The sequence below is a fragment of the Grampus griseus genome (genome assembly GCF_964374135.1).
Source record: "Grampus griseus genome assembly, chromosome: 10".
In the NCBI taxonomy this organism is placed as follows: Eukaryota; Metazoa; Chordata; class Mammalia; order Artiodactyla; family Delphinidae; genus Grampus; species Grampus griseus.
In genome coordinates this window covers 10624889-10642674 of record NC_139004.1, presented here as the reverse complement: position 1 = coordinate 10642674, position 17786 = coordinate 10624889, and positions in this window count along the sequence as shown.

Genomic DNA, 17786 nt, shown 5'->3' with positions numbered 1-17786 from the left:
CTGCTGCTGCAGCTGCTGCCGCCGCCCAGCCGCGGCAACAGCAATCTCCGAGGAAAGCACCGCGCCCGCGGCTTGGCGAACCGCGCGCGCACGCCAGACACCTTCCCGCTGACCCTCCAAACAGAGCCGGGAGCCAGGCCAGCCGAGGCTGTTAGGTCTTTTGCACGGAAGCGAAACAAGGTTCCGAGAGGAGGAGCAGCTCTCCCGATCGCCCAGCTGCCAGTGGTGACATCACAGTGAACCCAAGGACTCGCCTTTCTCCAGGTTCTGTGATCATCAGACTAGGTTTCCCAAGGAACCCGGCTAATCCGTCATACTTGGCCCCCGGCCTTCTGGCGTTGTCCGTCCATATCATGCAGCCTGTTTAAATTATTTCAACAAAGAAGAACATCTCCTATTAAAACGAAGGTCTCACACACACACACACACACAGAAAATGTATGAAAAAGATTGTTTTTAATCCAGAAGAAAATAAAATTGCCTCTAACCATCCCGAAGTAACCTCTGGTAACATTCTGGTGTCTTTGCTTCAGTGCATAGACACTGCACGTGCTGTTTTGTAATCTACTTCATATTAGCTTAATATTCTGCAAGAGCTTCCACATCATTAAAAAGAATCAAGAGCATCGTTTTGATGGCTACATAATATTCCGTCCTACAGTTGTACCATAAATTAGAACATATTAGTGTTGGACATGTTTATTCTAGGGTTAGTAGTCTAGATAATGTTAGTATTAGTTATTTCTTTTACTATTATTAAATTACAAACAACGCTGTCATTGTTATGATGAACTTCTGTGTAGATAAAGTTTTGCTCTAATATAGCGTCTTTTCTTAGAATAAATACCTAGAGGACATTGTACCAGGTCAAAGGGGATTTACGATTTTATTAACTGTTGGCAAAATAACCTCCACAGAGGTGTCCTCAAACTACATTCCCACCTGCAGTGCATGAACATGCCTCTCTCCCAACACTCTTGGCAACGCAAGCTGTCATGGAACTTTTCCACCTTTGTCCATTCAAGGGGTTAGAAAGAATTGCATCACATGACATTTTCATTTGCCCTGGGAGGTGGCTGTACCAATTGACAGTCACACTAGCTCTGTGCCAGTGCGCTTTCCCCATAACCCCCACTAAAACTGATGTTTTAATTAAGAAATTTTTAAAGATACAAAAATAGGTACAGAAAATAAACATATGTGTATGCGATAGATTCTTAATTAAACATCTGTCCCTTGCTAGATCCCATACCTGCATTTAAGCTTTCTTTCAATTTTTCAGTGTTTTAAACAATGTTGCACAGAGCTGGGGATGCTCAGGTCTTCTGACCCAGCAATCCCACCGCTTTATTAAATATTGACATCTTGTTCTCCAAAAGGCGTGTGCCATTTATACTCTCCTCAGCAGGGCTTGGCATCACCAGATTCTTTTTCATGTGTGCCAATGTAATGAATATGAAATGTTAGTTCCCCTTTGTTTAATTTACATGACATTGATCACTGGGGGGAGGAAAATCATTTCTTATGTTTTGAGGCCATTGGGTGTCCTCATATCATTTGGCCTTTTCCACTGGAGCTGTTTATAAATTCTGGGCCAAATCCTTTCTTGGTAAAGTGCGTGCCAAAGAGCTTCTCCAAGTCTCAGTTTTGTATTTTTCACTTTATGATCCCTTTAATGTACAAAAGGATTTTAAAAAATATTTTCATGTAGCTAAATTTATTGATTTTTTTCATTCATGGTTTGTGCTTCTGGTGTTGTGGTTAAGAAATCTTTTCCTACCCTGAGATCATAAAAACATTCTCTTTTATTTTCTTCCAAAACTTTTAAAGTCATGCTTTCTCATATGTAGGTCTTTAATCCACTTAAATATGGTTTGATATAGGGATCTAACTTATTTTTTCCATGTGGATAAGCAGTTGTTCCAATGCTGCTTGCTTAAAGTCCTTATTTCCCCACTGATTTGAAATAGCATCTCTGTTATATACAAATTTTCATGTGTGTGGGGGCCTGTTTCTGGACTGTATTCTGTCTTTTCCTGTGCTAATATCGCTTTCTTATTGCTTAGTCACACTAGAGTTAAGTCTTACTATGGTGATGGAGTGAGGGAGCCCTCATATGTTGATCTAACTCTTCTAGATTGGCCTGGCATTCTTGGTTCTTTGCTCTGCCTTATACACATTAGAATCAACTTGTGAATCTCAAAAAAAACTAGCTTGAATTTTAATAGGAAGACATTCATAAATTGCAGAAAATTAACATCTTTAGAAATCAGTTCTACAGGTCCATCGATATTGAGTATCTTTCCATTTATTTAGGTCTTCGGGAATTTTTAAAATTTCATACATAAAAGTTTTCTACACCTTTTGGTAGATGTATTCCTATGTACCTTTCTATCTGGGGTTGCTATTTTCACATGTATAGTTTTCTAAACTAAGTTTTTCTAGTTGCTTGTTGCCAGTGAATAAAAATTTACTTTTGTATAGCCAGCAATCTTGCCGAACTTTCTTATAATGTTAACAATTTGTTCTTAGACTCTCCATTAAGACAGTTTTATAGTCGTGAATTATTTAAAGGGTTTTTTTCCTCCAAAATTCCAAATACGTGGCTGGTTTGAATTGGTCTAGCAGTTGAGTATGACCAGAATGTGGTCTGTGTGATTCTTTGCTGCTTATCGAGAAATGCTTTGTGACCTAACATGTGGTTTTTTAGTAAATGTGTCATGTGTTCTTGGAAAGAATGTCCGTTTGCCACAGGGGTGTCTGATCAACCTTGCTCATTGTGTTACTTAAGTCATAGCCCTACTAACTTTTTGTCACCTTAAACTGTCAGTTAATGAAAGAGATGTGTCCCAAAATCCCCGTGACTATGATATTGCCCATGTATCTGAAATTTTATTAATTTTTTGCCTCATATAACTTGATGCTATGTTTTAGGTGCCTGCAAGTTATAATTATCTCTTCCCAGTGAATTGTTCCTTTTAATCTTTATTTAGTGACCATTTTTCCCTGAATATTTCTTTTTTGCTTCAAAGACAGTCTTGTCTACTCTTATTATAACCACATCACTTTCTTTGGGTTAGTATTTTGCTAGTAACTTTCTATACTCTTACATTCAACATTTCTTTGTCCTTAAGTTCTATGTCTTTTTAAAGCATGCAGTTAGATTTTTCTAATCCAATACAACTGACTTTTGAGAGTTTAATTTTACTTTTTTCCTGAGTTCTGCTATATTTGAATTTATTTCAGTCATCTTGTTTCATGCTTCATACTTAATTGGACTTTTCTCTGCTTCTTTATTTTCTCTCTTGCTTCTATCTTATATTGACCACACTTTTATATTCCATAGTGTTCTCTACTGGTTGAAAAGTTATACATAGAATTTCTCATCTTAAGTGATTACCTCTACATAACTTTTAATAAGCATAGTCGATCTAATAAAGTCTAAAAAATCAATGTTGCCAACCTTCTCCCCAAAATGCCTGAATGCCTGACCTCTGCACATCCCCTGCCCACCTTACATACTATTGCGACCTATACCTTCACGCCACCTTGCGTTTCTACTCCCCAATTAGTCTTTTTTATGTATTAAGTATCTGTTCAAATCTATCTAATATCAGACATCTCACTGCTTCTTTATAGGGTCAGTTTCTTCTGAAGTATATTCTTGAGTAATTCTTTCAGCAAAAATCTGTTAGTAGTAAATGCTGTTCATTTTTATTTGCCTGAAAATGTTTATTTTGCCCATATTCTTAAATAATAATTTAGTTATAAATAGATGGCTGTTTTATCTTAGCACCTTGACTATATGATTCTGTTCTGTTTTTGCTGTTGCAAAGTTCTGGACAAACTGATACTCATTATTTTGTAGGCAACTTGTCTTTTATCTATAAGTGCTTCTAAGATCTTGCATTTCTACTTGGTGTTGTTTCAGTTATACTGTGCTGTGTCTAGTAGAGAATTTCGTATTATTTAACCTGCTGAGGTTCGTAGCTTTCATTAGTTCTGGAAAATCTCCTTTATTGTCTTGGAATATTGCCTGACCTTCATTCTCTCTGCTGTTTCCCTCTAGAACACCTAATAGATGTGTGTTGGACCCTCCCACCCACACTCCATGTCAGTAAGCCCTTCTTCCAAGTGTTGTCTCCCTTCATTTCGCTGTGCAGGCTTCCAAGTAGTCCTCAGACCTGTCTTTCCAGTCACTATTATTTATTCAGTGATATATATCTTCAGTTTAACATATCAAGTTTTAAATTATAATTTTAAAAAGATTTCTGAAGTTATATTGGATTTCTTATTTAACTCAGTCTGGTTTTCTTTGAAGGTGTCTTATACTTTTTTTTTTTTTGGTAGGTCCTTGTCTTTTATCTATTTTATATATAGTAGTGTGTATCTGTTAATCCCAAACTCCTAATTTATCCCTCCCCCCCTTTCCCCTTTGGTAACCATAAGTTTGTTTTCTATGTCTGTGAGTCTCTTTCTGTTTTGTAGGTAAGTTCATTTGTATCATTTTTTTAGATTCCACATATAAGCAATATCATATGATATTTGTCTTTCTCTGACTTACTTCACTTAGAATGATAATCTCTAGGTCCCTCCATGATGCTGCAAATGGCATTTTTTCATTCTTTTTTATAGCTGAGTAATATTCCATTGTGTGTGTGTGTGTGTGTGTGTGTGTGTGTGTGTGTGTGTGTGTGTATATATATACACCACATCTTCTTTATCCATTCATCTGTTGATGGACACATAGGTTGCTTCCATGGCTTGGCTATTGTAAATAGTGCTGCAGTGAACATTGGGGTGCATGTATCTTTTCAAATTCGAGTTTTCATCTTTTATGGATACATGCCCAGAAGTGGGGATTTCTAGGTCATATGGTAGTTCTATTTTTAGTTTTTGAAGGAACCTCCATACTGTTCTCCATAGTGGCTGCACCAAAAGTGTCCTATTCTTTTATTGTGTTCTTCATTAATCCTTTGATGACTTTTTATCATTTTAAATGTGTTTCTTTTATAATCTACCCAATGATTATATTATCTGAAGTTCTTGGAGTTTTACTATTGATTTTTGCTTTGTTTGTTAACTCTTTTTTATCGATTTTTTTTCATGTATTTTGTAATTTTTCATTGTAAGTTAATCTTTAATAGGGGCTTCACATAGGGGGATCCTAGAGGGTCTGGGAGGAGGGTGTAGCCTCCTAGAGAGATTTTATGTTTGTTTCAGCCAGGTGCCCCAAAGGTATTAGCAGCCTGGGTTAGCATTTTATATTAATCTCTTAGTGGGATGTATCCTAGACCACTCTGGTAATTTAAATTTAAATACCATATCTTTGTGAGGGCACCTCTATGATTATAAATTAATAAATTAAGGGTAGGCTTTTGTTTTTTTTAAAAAAAAGCTTCTTTGTCATCTCGCTGGGTGAGTGGGCAATTGTTTGTAGTTCATCCTTACATTGGGGTGGGAGTGGGCTTCAGTTCCCACTTTCTCCTCTCCTGGGGCCCAGGCTTCCTCTTCTATGCCTGCTGGTTATTAAAACCTAAGCCCCTTGATTCCCCAGCCAATTCTGAAGCCCAAACAACTGCTTTTCCCCACCTGCACCCCCTCTGCTCTCCCACCCCACCCCTGCCCCTACCAAGAAGTCCCAGCATCAGCTCGTGCAGGCTCATAGCCCTTTCTTCATTTTTTTTTTTTTTTTTTTTTTTTTGCAGTACGCGGGCCTCTCACTGCTGTGGCCTCTCCCGTTGCGGAGCACAGGCTCCGGACGCGCAGGCTCAGCGGCCATGGCTCACGGGCCCAGCTGCTCCGCGGCATGTGGGATCTTCCCGGACCGGGGCACGAACCCATGTCCCCTGCATCAGCAGGCGGACTCTCAAACGCTGCACCACCAGGGAAGCCCTCTTTCTTCATTTTTTACCCTCCAGATTGCCCTTACTCTCTTGCAGGTACAGCTAGATATTGGTCAGAATTTATTCATTATTTCTAGAAATTTGCAAAAGGTGTGGTTTTTTTTTTTGTATTACACAGAAAACCATGTTGCTGAAAATATAACTCCCCAATCTGTTATTTAACAGCCTAAAAATGTGACTTCACAGCAACTCCCGCTTAACCGCCAGAATTCCCACATTATTTTTCATCCTTAATGTATTCCTCCTCACTTCCTAAAAAGTCCTTCATACTGAGGTAGGAACATATTTCTGAGAAGTCCACTCCTTATGAAGCATTGTCGGGTTATACAGGCCACATTACAATAAAAAATTAGAGGATCTCAGAGTGTACTGGAAGTGGCAGTGATTATGGGAAGAAACAGCTCCAAGCCCTACCGTGGGGGTCCTCCTTGAACAGGAGGACGGAGTTTACAGATGGCTCGATCTTCAATTTCACTTGAGAGAGAAAAGTAACATGAACACGAAGAAGTGCATATGATCTTTCTGAAACCAGTAGCTGTCACCTTTGCGTGTTTCTGCTCCATTACTTGAAGAAAAGAAGAACCCTACATCATTAGAAAACATTCTCACTGCCAATGGCAGGCATGCATTCACCTTGGGCAAAAAAACAAAAATAGCCAGTGCCCTCACCACTTCTGCGGACCCTCAAACCCTCCCTTCGCACGACTACTTACACCAGGACCGTGGCTTGTTATTCTATTTCTCTCAGAGGTCTTGCCAGTAGAGCAGGTCATCACGTTTGGAATTCGGACATTGGAGAACCTGGGCAGAGTTTGGAAGCCAGGAGCGGAGAAAGCTGAAGAACGACGTTATCTTAGTTCTCTTCACCTCCCCCCTCCCAGGGCAGGGCTCTGGGGGATGGGCATGGAAAGGAGGACGTTTTAGTTCACTATTAAACATTTACTAAGCAGCAGGTACGTTGTGCAAAGATTGTTCTGAAGAAGTTTATGTGGGCCGACACTCTTTTTTCAAGTGGACCTTGCTTTGTCTCTCAATTCTACACAATTTCTCTGGGAAGGTCTGAGGCTGGGGGCGAGGGGTGTGGAGTACAGAGCTTGAGGGTGGTTCTACAAAGAGGGAACGCACAGTGAGGATAGGAATCAGGGAAGGTGGAGATTGGATCAGGAGAGCAAGGAAATGAGAGCGAAGCATGGCCTTTGAGGGAAAGTCCTACAGGAGGGGCCAGTGAACACATTTTTGGTGTTGGAAGTCGTCAGACACTTATCAAATGCTGAGCACGTCACAAATATGCAAAAGATGTTTGTGATTGACTAGGAATAGCTCATCTGGTGACTGCTAGTTGACAGGGGGCAAAATCCATGGTTACTGCTCCCGGCACCCTTCTCTCTACCCAGACTCTCGCCTCTTGTGCTGACTGACCTGATGGATGAGGAAGTCCTATAAAAAGAAAAGGGTGGGTTTCCCCTTTGCCCCAAGGGTGCCTTCTGAAGCCCTCCTTTCAAGAGAAGGGTTTTTGAACGAAAAAAATGCTCTTGAACTAATCCTTCCAATGAATCTACCACAGTTGAGCCCAGTCAAGGGTCAAGGTTTGTGGCCAAGCACCTCGTGGTCTACAAACAGCCCTGTGTGGAGAGCTCTTATCAGCTGGCCATGGGGTCATGGGGCCTCACTCCCACAGCCCTGCCCTCAAGCTGATGGGACCTTCAGATACCCACTCCACCACTCCAGCTTCTCCCAGGGGCTTTGAGAACCAAAGAGAGGCTGAGAGGGAAACCCAAAGTGTGGATATGTAAATTATGTTTTTAAATAAAATTCCCCCATTAGGTTTTTCCCTTTGGACTACTTCTTAGTCACCCTGTACTTTCCAGTGATGTGCTCATCTGTTCACTTAATGAACAAAATAAATAGAAAGACCTCTTGCTTCCGTATTTTTCTGGCTGGCTTGCTTTTCTCCTCTAAGAAACTAGAAGCATTTAGAGATGCCATTCACAACAGGTACAAGTTGCAGAAAAACAAAACACAGAGAAATTGGCCTCAGACTTGATTTGAGGTGCTTTGGAGGAAAGCCTTCTCCCACACCAGGTTCCTCCAGGCACCAGACTCCTCCAAGGCCATGTGAAGAAGACCTGCCATCCGATGAATTCCTTGTGTTACAGTAACATCTACGCTGAAGTGACCTGTTCACATGCGCCTTCCTGTGTCTTTGGACTTGCTCTCTGTCCTTCTAGAACCTTCTTGCCGAATCACGGCCTGGCTTCCTCCCTCATTTGATTCAAGTCTGTTCAGACATCACCTTTCCAGAACAGTCTCTTTTAACTACTTCGTATAAAAGAGTAAACCTCTGCCACCTCCTTTACCCCATTTTATTTTTCTCCATAGTACTTCTCATGATCTGAAATTATCTCACATATTAGTTTGCTTTTTATATTTTGTTTCCTCCACTAGAATTTAGAGTTGTATCTTTTTTAAAAATTGCAGTATAAATGTTATATAATGTATATGTTGCAAAATGATCACCATAATAAGTCCAGTTAACATCTATCACCATATATAATTACAAAAATTTTTTTTCTTGTGATGAGTCCTTATGAGATCTAATCTCTTAGTAACTTTCAAATATGCAATATGGTGTAATTAACTATAGTCCCCATGCTGTACATTACAGCCCCATGACTTATTTACGTTATAATTGGAAATAGGTACCTTTTGACCACCTCCACCCATTTTGTTTACCCCTCACTCCCTGCCTCTGGCAACCACTAACCTGTTCTCCATATCCACAAGTTTTTTGTTTTTTAGATGCCACATATGAGTGAGCTCATATGGTGTTTGTCTTTCCCTGTCTGACTTATTTCACTTAGCATAATACCAACAAGGTCCATCCATGTTGTCATAATAAGGTTTCCTTCTTTTTTATGGTTGAATAATATTCCAGTATATATATATATATATATATATATATATATATATATATATATATATATATATATATATATATATATATCACTTTTTAAAATCCATTCATACATTGATGGTCATTTAGGTTGATGCCATGTCTTGGCTATTGTAAATAATGTCACAATAAACACGGGGGTGCACATATCTTTTCAAGTTAGTGTTTCCTTTTCTCTGGATGAACATCCACAAGTGAAATTGTTGAATCACATGGTAGTTCTAGGTTTTGTTTTGCGGAAACTCCATACTGTTTTCCATAGTGGCTGCACCAATTTACATTCCCACCAGCAGTGCACAGAGGCTCCCTTTTCTCCACATCCTCGCCAACTTTTGTTATTTCTTGCCTTTTTGATAATAGCCATTTTAACAGGTGTGAGGCGATATCTCATTGTGGTTTTGATTCACATTTTCCTGATGATTAGTGACGCTGAGCACCTTTTCGTGTACCAGTTGGCCATCTGTATGTCTTCTCTGGAAAAATATTTATTCAGATCCTCTGCCCAATTTTTTTTTTTTTTTCTTTTTGCGGTACACGGGCCTCTCACTGCTGTGGCCTCTCCCGCTGCGGAGCACAGGCTCCGGACGCACAGGCTCAGCAGCCATGGCTCACGGGCCCAGCTGCTCCGCAGCATGTGGGATCTTCCCAGACCGGGGCAAGAACCTGTGTCCCCTGCATCGGCAGGCGGACTCTCAACCACTGCGCCACCAGGGAAGCCCTGCCCATTTTTTAATTGAACTTTTTATTTTGCTATTGAGTCGTAAGAGTTCTTTATGTATTTTGGGTATTTACCCCTTACCAGATATATGATTTGCAAATACTTTCTCTCATTTAGTAGGTTGCCTTTTCATTTTTTTGACAGTTTCCTTCTCTGTGCGGATGCTTTTTAGTTTTATGTAGTCCCACTTGTTTATTTTTGCTTTTGTCACCTCTGCTTTTGGTGTCAAATACAAAAAAATCATCAGAGAGACCAATGCCAAAGAGCTGAGCATGTATGCTTTCTTCTAGGATTTTTATGATCTCAGTTCTTACATTCAAGTCTTTAGTCCATTTTGAATTGATTTTTGTGTATGGTGTAAGATAGGGGTGCATTTTCATTCTTTTGCATGTGGCTATCCAGTTTTCCCAACACCATTTATTAAGGAGACTGTCCTTTCTTCACTATATTTTTGACTCCTTTGTCATAATTGATGGTGTATTTCTGAGCTCTCAGTTCTGCTAATTATGTATCTGTTTTTATGCCAATGCCTTACTGTTTTGATTACCATAGCTTTTAATACAGTTTGAAACCATGGAGGTGATGCCTCTAGCTTTGTTCTTCTTTCTCAGAATTGCTTTGGCTATTCAGGGTTCCATTTGTTTTTTTATGGAGGCTTCATCACATAAGCATGATTAATTAAATCATTGGCCATTGGTGATTGAATTCGATTTCCAGCCCCTCTCCCCTTCCTGGAGATTAGGGGAGTGGGGAAGGTAGATGGGACTGAAAGTTCCAATCTTCTGATTACATGGTTGCCATCACTGGAGGCTTGGAAGGTCTAAAGCAGAGACTGCAAACGGGTACCTACAGGGCCATGAAGGTAACATGAATGCATAAAAAGAGCCAGTTGCCTGACACTAAATTTGACCTATGTGAGAATGGAGGCAATAGGGAGTAGTGAGGTCCATGGCAAACTGAACAGCAACAGCCCACCTAAAAGGAGCAGCCACTACTCAGCTCAGCCAACAGTTGCTAATGTGAAAATGTTAACCCAGCATTGTCAAATCTTTCTGGGATTTTTCTGCAGAGAAGCTGAGAATTTAGCTATTTATATGAAATCTCTTGAATGTTGCAAACCATTGCTTTTTGTTCAAAACACTATGCAGGACAAAACAAACACATCCATGGCTGTCATTTATGTCATAGGATACAACATTTGGTGGTAGCAGTCTTGTCTGGGACCTTACAGAGAGGATCCTTGATGGCCTGGGTCAGTGCCAGGTGACTGGTTGCCTCACATGAAGCTAGATGGTGGATTTCAGTTGAGAGAGAAAAAAATCATGCTAAGAGGAGAGAAGATTGAGCAAGTGGTTGCCAAGGACAAAGTTCTCCATCACCACTTGGCTGCAGGCCATTCCCATCACAGCTTATTAAGGAGTCATTTAAGTGTCACAAAATGATTCATTCACATTTTTCTTCTTTGGGGTATAACACCCATAATAACCAAGCAAAGTGGAAAACATCTGTCTTAGCCACTTACATGTATAACTCTCTGGATGATGCTTGAGAACGTCTCAGGGACTCCCAAATGCACCAACAGCAGCACAAACAGACATGGTCTTGGCCTTGGGCGAGGGAGAAAGACAGGAGATGCTCACAAGCTCACCCTCCTCCGGGCACCACCCCAAACACTGACCTACTATCATGCTGTATGTTTGCAGGATTCTGCTCTTCAGAACAGAGAACAGGAGGTGAGCTTTCTGTCTGGTGTGACTAAAAGCTACGAACATGAGCACCTTCTCTGTTTTCCAAAATGGAATTCAGCTGGAGACACAGTAGAGCTGTCAGGAAGTCCTAGGACTGCCTTTCAGGTGTTTATTCTCTAGTATCGGGTCCTGGGGTTGACATCCCTCAGCTATACATACGCAAGAATCATTATCCCAGAGATGAGTCATTTGTAAGAGGATGGTATTTGTTTAACACCAGATGTTGCTTGCTTTCCCTCATTTCCTTGCTGTTCGTAGCCCTGGGGATGCTGCACAAATGATGGTTTTGAGGAAGGCCAGGAAAAGTCTCCCCAACCCGAACAGGTCTGTGAGCAGCTGCCGGAGGAAGAGCCGAGATGGCAGAGCGTCCATCTCTCATGGTAAATGCAGCAATGGTGCTTCCTGCACAAAAGCATCTGAGCTTCTTTAAGGGTTTCATTTTCTAGAACCGATATCAACAGTGCCACGGAAAGCACATTCCACTAGGACCAGAAGGAGAAAAGAAAGTAACACTTACTGAGCGGTACTCACCACACACGCACATCACACTGCTTAATCCTTATGATAATTCCGATGGGTGATACTCAGATTTCTATTTCTCTACCTCAGGGAATTGAGGCCCAGATAGGCCTGACCCAAGAGACCAGTGTTAATTAATCATGTGTCTTGGACTTTGCAGATTTTGAATGCTCTGTTCCACAGACCCTGGCTGGGGCTTCAGAATCTGTGCCCACTCTGTTGTTCCGCCAGGAAGAGCCCAGTGACCCCGCACTTTGGTGCCCTACCAAACTTATTCCACAAATACCCTCTAGGCCACACAAGTGAGCATCAAGCCGAAAGGGAAGAGAGGATTCAAATTTGCTTGTGGTCACTCACATAACAGAGAGGCAAACAAGCTGAAGAAAGTTCCTGAAAAACACATACACAGTAGCTTACACGAGAGCAAAATACCATGACGTCACTGAGTTAAAGGCTAACTTTCACATGTCTCCCAGCTAACAGAATAGACCTTACCGAAAGGGTTAAACATGAGAGCACAGTCAACTGTCTACTATTCAAAAGGCAGGCTTGAGTGGGGACTTGAGTCCAAAAAGTATACCTAAAAAGGGAGTTTGCCAACCAGGAAAAAGAGGGGTGAGATGTTTGGGGAGCAGAAGCCAACATCTCAGTGGCATCTGAAGTGTAGTAAGTTGGTCCAAATTGGAAGAGGCAGACAGTGTGTGTGTGTGTGTGTGTGTGTGTGTGTGTGTGTGTGTGTTCAGGGTTGGTGGGTCAGGAAGGTAGATGATCGGCATCAGGGGATGTGACAACGTTTGCCCGGGTTTTGGACAGGGAAGTCGAGCTGGGAAACAAGGCCAGACTCTTGACCTGAGGACTCTGGGCATCTGGGTGGGAGTCAGGCAAGACCAAGACCCCCAAGCTGAGCACAGATTCCCATCCGGGGCCTTCAGACTTGTTCCCTGAGCTTCCATAGTCGTGAGCCTGGAGCTGGGTGTTGTAGACAGAAACATAACCCTCTAAAAGCTGTGAGAGCTGTGGGATTTGGAGAGCCTTTATTTGTCAAAGAGCATCTCCACTGATCTGCGTGTCTTAACAAACTTTCGCATTTGGGGTTCATGTTCTCTGGGTGATGAGGCTCCACAGCTGCTGCTGGCAACTGAGTGAGAAAAATTACAATTTGGGGTTTGTGGATTTGAGGATATGCCTAAGTGGGAGTGGGTATATGTGCGCATGTCTGTGTGTTTCTCCAGGATTGAGGTGCCTCTTTTGGATGGAAGTTCAGGGCTGGGAACCCCCAAGCACCGCTTCTTTCTGAGCAAAGGAAGCCGCAGGAATGGGTGAGGGTGGAGGTGTCTGGAACTTCCCCACCCTACCCCCTCCCCCTCTCCTACCCCAATTCAGGCCCCATCTGTCAATCTTGGAACCCAGTCCCATTGGCAAATTACAGCCTGAGAGTAAGAGCTGATAGGACCTGGCCCCTCGTCCACACAGGACCTCCTGAGACACAGCTAGGAAACAGAGATGGGGTTTTTCTCACCTGTTCTCTCCAGTCCTCGTGAGCACAAGCCAGTGGGCTCCAAGTCCAGCACTTTTCTTCTACATTTACGCCAACTTACCAATTACTATACGTGACTGAAAATAACCTACATCCGAATCTTATTTCTAACATCTTAACTGGTCCTGGACCATAATCTTTCATTCTCAACAAAGACCCAGGTCTGACATTCCACATGTCCCATTTGTCACCTCACCCATGGACCCATCCATCCAAGTCCATTCATTATTCCTGCTCCCCTAAAGGTTAACTTCTCACATTATCTATTTTTCCCTCATGAAGACCTAGAGCCCTTCCTGTCAACAGGCCTCAGGCACAGTCAGCCTCAAGTGCATGGCCAAAGCCACACTGGGGTCACCCAGTCAACCAGGGCTCATTACAGCTTTGGTCTTCTGAAGGTGACCCAGGTCCAGTTCACCTGGCTGGGACACATCATTTTCCAGGATCTAACTTCAGATTTGGGGATTCTCAGAAAGTCTGGATGGAACAGAATGCTTGAAGGAGGAGGATAGTTTTCAACACTTAGGAGCTCTTTTAGAAAGAGCTATGGCTTTGGTTTTGTAGCCAGGGTGGGCTGTCCAGAGTAATTGACCCTTTGAGGGTTTAAGCTCACCCCCTCGTGTTCCTGCATGACAACAAGTAGCTCTCCATTCACCTGGCCTGCACTGCCCAGGAGTCCCAGGATCCTTCCTGTGGTGCCACTCGAGCCAGCCCTGCAAAAATTGTCCCTACGATCTCTCCTGGCTCTCTACGATCTCTCTCAAGGCTCTCAAATTGTCTTTGAGTTTTAAGGAATGCCAGGCTCTACAAACTTAAAGAGAAATCTCTTAGTAAAGCCTCTTAGATTTAGCCTTCACAGCTTAATCCAACCCTGGAAAGTTGCCAGGGGAACAGACTGAAAAGGAGCATTAGGGGACCCCTAGGGGTGGTGGAGACCTGAACTTCCTGTGCTGAAATTCTGTGAGTCCTTGAGGAATGATTAACTGAGAACCCACCCGCTCCCCACTCTCATTTGCAGGCGCCTCCTACCTCCCAGCCACTGCCCTTTGCTCATGAAGATTTTAGGATGAGGTTCACTGTTTCTCTGTCGCTACCATCTCAACCACAAAGACAACCTGCCCACATTCTGGCCCTTCAGTCTTTTTATATCTTTGTTGACATCTTTCTTCTATCCCATTTTATCCATCCACCCCCAGGAACATCATCTCCCCTTCCAAAGACTCCAACATTTCTTAAACCCCTTCAGGATCTTTAACCCATTGTCACTATCTTCTTCACATCCACCCCCCTCGCCCACTGTCCTTATTTCCCCTCCTTACTCAACTTGGATCCCTAGCCCATCATTCTGCTCACTTGCATCCATGCTGCCTTCACTACTTAATCCCTGTTTCCATTTGTCATGCTTGTTTGGCTAAATCCCAACTCTGTTTAAACTCAACTCCTTGCCTACTCAGCTCCCAAGCTCAAACCATTGCGTGAGGCTAGAGGAAAACACATAACTATGCAGATGGGTCTTGCTTTCTATTTATTACCACAAACCTCAAGTGGGCCCTCAGCACTGTCTGAGTGATTACCCTTCTTCTCCCCTTTCCCCACTCTCAGCTGATGACCTTGGTTCTTATTTCACTGGAAAACAAAGTCAGAAGAGAATTCTCACCAACAAGTCTACTGACTTCTGAATCTGTATTCACTGGCTCCTTCCAGAATTCTCCACATGTCCTTATTCAAGGACATCACAATTTTCCCCTCTCTCTCCTGACTCATCTCTCTACTTGGTCATTTCCCTCAGCCTACAAATATTCTATAATAACTCCTGTCTTTTGAAAACAATCTTCTGTGAAAGAGGAATGGTCCTATAAGGTATTAATACACACTACGAAGCCTCTATAATCCAAACAGTGTGGTATCAACACCTAAAAAGACAGATCAATGGAATAAAATGAGAAGTCAAGAAATAGGCCCAAATACTTGAAGAAATCTAGGTTATGATAAGGAGATATCCCAAAATCACTGGGGCTGACTCATTTGGGGCTAACTGGTTAGTCATTAAAAAAATTAATTTAGTTCTATTTCTTACATGATATATAAGAATAATTGCCAAATGAATCAAAGATCTAGATGCAAAATGAAATTGCACAAGTACTAAAAGAAAACATGGATGAACTTTTAGATAACAGGGGTAGGAAAATATATTTTTTAATATGACTAAAACTCTACATGCTACAAAGGAGAAACTGATAAATTTGACTACAAAAAAAAGCTTTAGCATAGTCAAAACACAAATGAAAACTGACAGAAAAATATTTGTAGCATAGATCATGAAGAACCAATATCTAATATTTTAAAAATTAAGAAAGACCAAAAATCCAATAGAAAAGTGAGCAAAAGACATGAACAGACAATCCATTAAAAGAAATATAAAATTCAAACATATGAAAATATGATCAACTTCACTCATAATAAAATATGCAAATTAAACCCACATTGAATAACATTTTTACCCATGATGTTGGAAAAAAAAAAAAATCAAAAGTTTAACAATACCTCTGTTGGTGAGACTAAAGAAACAGGCACTCAGGAACACTGCTGGTGGGAATGTGGTATGGGACCACCTCTATGGAGGGGAACTTGGCAATACCTAACAAACCTATGCATGCATTTACCCTTCCACCCAGCGATTCCTCTTCTGGAAATTTACTCCAAATATATACCTCTAGCAATATAAAAATACAGATACCCAGAACCTACTGTATAAAACAGGGAACTATATTCAATGTCTTATAATAACCTATAATGGAAAAGAATCTGAAAAAGAATATATATATACATATATTTATATGTATATATTGTAAGTCAACTATACTTCAATAAAAAGAAAATACAGATACCCAAGATTATTTATTGTAGCATTACTTATAATTTCAAAATATTGGAAACGCCCTAAAAGCCCAGGCACAGGAGATTGGTTGAATAAAATATGGTACACACAAACAATGAGGTAATGAGATATTTAAAAATAAGAGGAAGAGCTCTGTGAGTGGAAATAGAATGATTTCCAGGAGATACCGTGAAGTGAAAAGACTAAGTACAAAAGAGCATATATCATCTGCTATCTTTTATGTAAGACATAAGGGAAATAATAAGATTTGTATATATCTGCTTCTCTTTACAAAACAAAACACAGGAGGAACAATCCAAAAAGTAATGTAGTTGGTTTCCTACAAGGTGCGTGGGGGGATGGGGTGAACTACAGCCTGGGGGGATGCTTTTCTGAGCCTTCCTTTCTGTATAGTTTTGACTTTAGGTAGCATTTCGGTGTTTTACATATCAAAAAATAAAATGAAATCAATAATGAAGTTGAATACCCAGGACCCCTTTGCCCCTCCGGCCATACCCTGACTTCCTCCCAGACTGCCCAGCCCATGGGTCTTTCAGGGGGGTGGGTATGCGCCACAGTTCTGCATATTGTATTTCTCTGGCCATAGGGACTGGCCCAGGGTTGGGCACCCAACTCAAACTGAGACAGTGACCCGCCACAAGCCTTCAGTTGCTGCTGTTTAGAGAGAGGTCACCTTCCTCTTTTTCACTGCACTTGAGTCCAGGAAGTTGAAGACCTGGAGTGACCCGCAGCCACCTTGAAAGGAAGCCAAAACGGAGGAGAGCAGAGCTGAGAGACCTAAGAGACCAATTTACAGAAATGGTGTTCAAAACCCTACTATTTTTACTTAAGGACATCAACAATCATTTCAAGTCTTTGCCTTTGCCGGCTTGAGGTGGGTTTTCTGTCACATGCGTTCAGGGTCTCTACAGATACCCTAGTAGAAGCCTCTCATTTTGCAGATGTGGACTCAAAGGCCTGATGAGGTGAAGAGGGAGTCCAAGATCACGCTGGGAGATGAGAGCAGAGGCAGCGCTAACACTCAGACCGTCTGGGTCCAAGTTCAGGCTAGAATCAGTGTGGTAGTGGCCTTCCCCCCAGGCTCACCTGAGGGAGAAAGAGGACAGAAGAGTACGTCCAAGGTAGCAGGGACGCTGGAGGAGGAGAGCTGGGCATCCCGCTCCCACGGCCTAAGTTGCCCCAAGCTGCCTCTGACCGCCCATGCAGGACCACCCCACCCCTGCGGGGACACAGGAGATGCTCCAGGGCCACCATGGAGGCCCCAAGGCTCCCGCTGTGCTGGGAGGAGCTTCGCGGCAGAGCGCTAAGACCCGTCAGCCCAGACAGACCTCTGGGACCTGGCGGACGCAGTGTTGATGAGGGCTGGATGCGGGCTCTGTGTCCCAGGCACAGCACGTCGGGTTGCGTGTGGAAGACACTCAGCAGCTGGGAAACCACTCACCGTGGACTTGCCGTTGAAAGATGCGGGTTCAGACCCTGGCTCTTCCACTCACCTGTGGGCCTTCT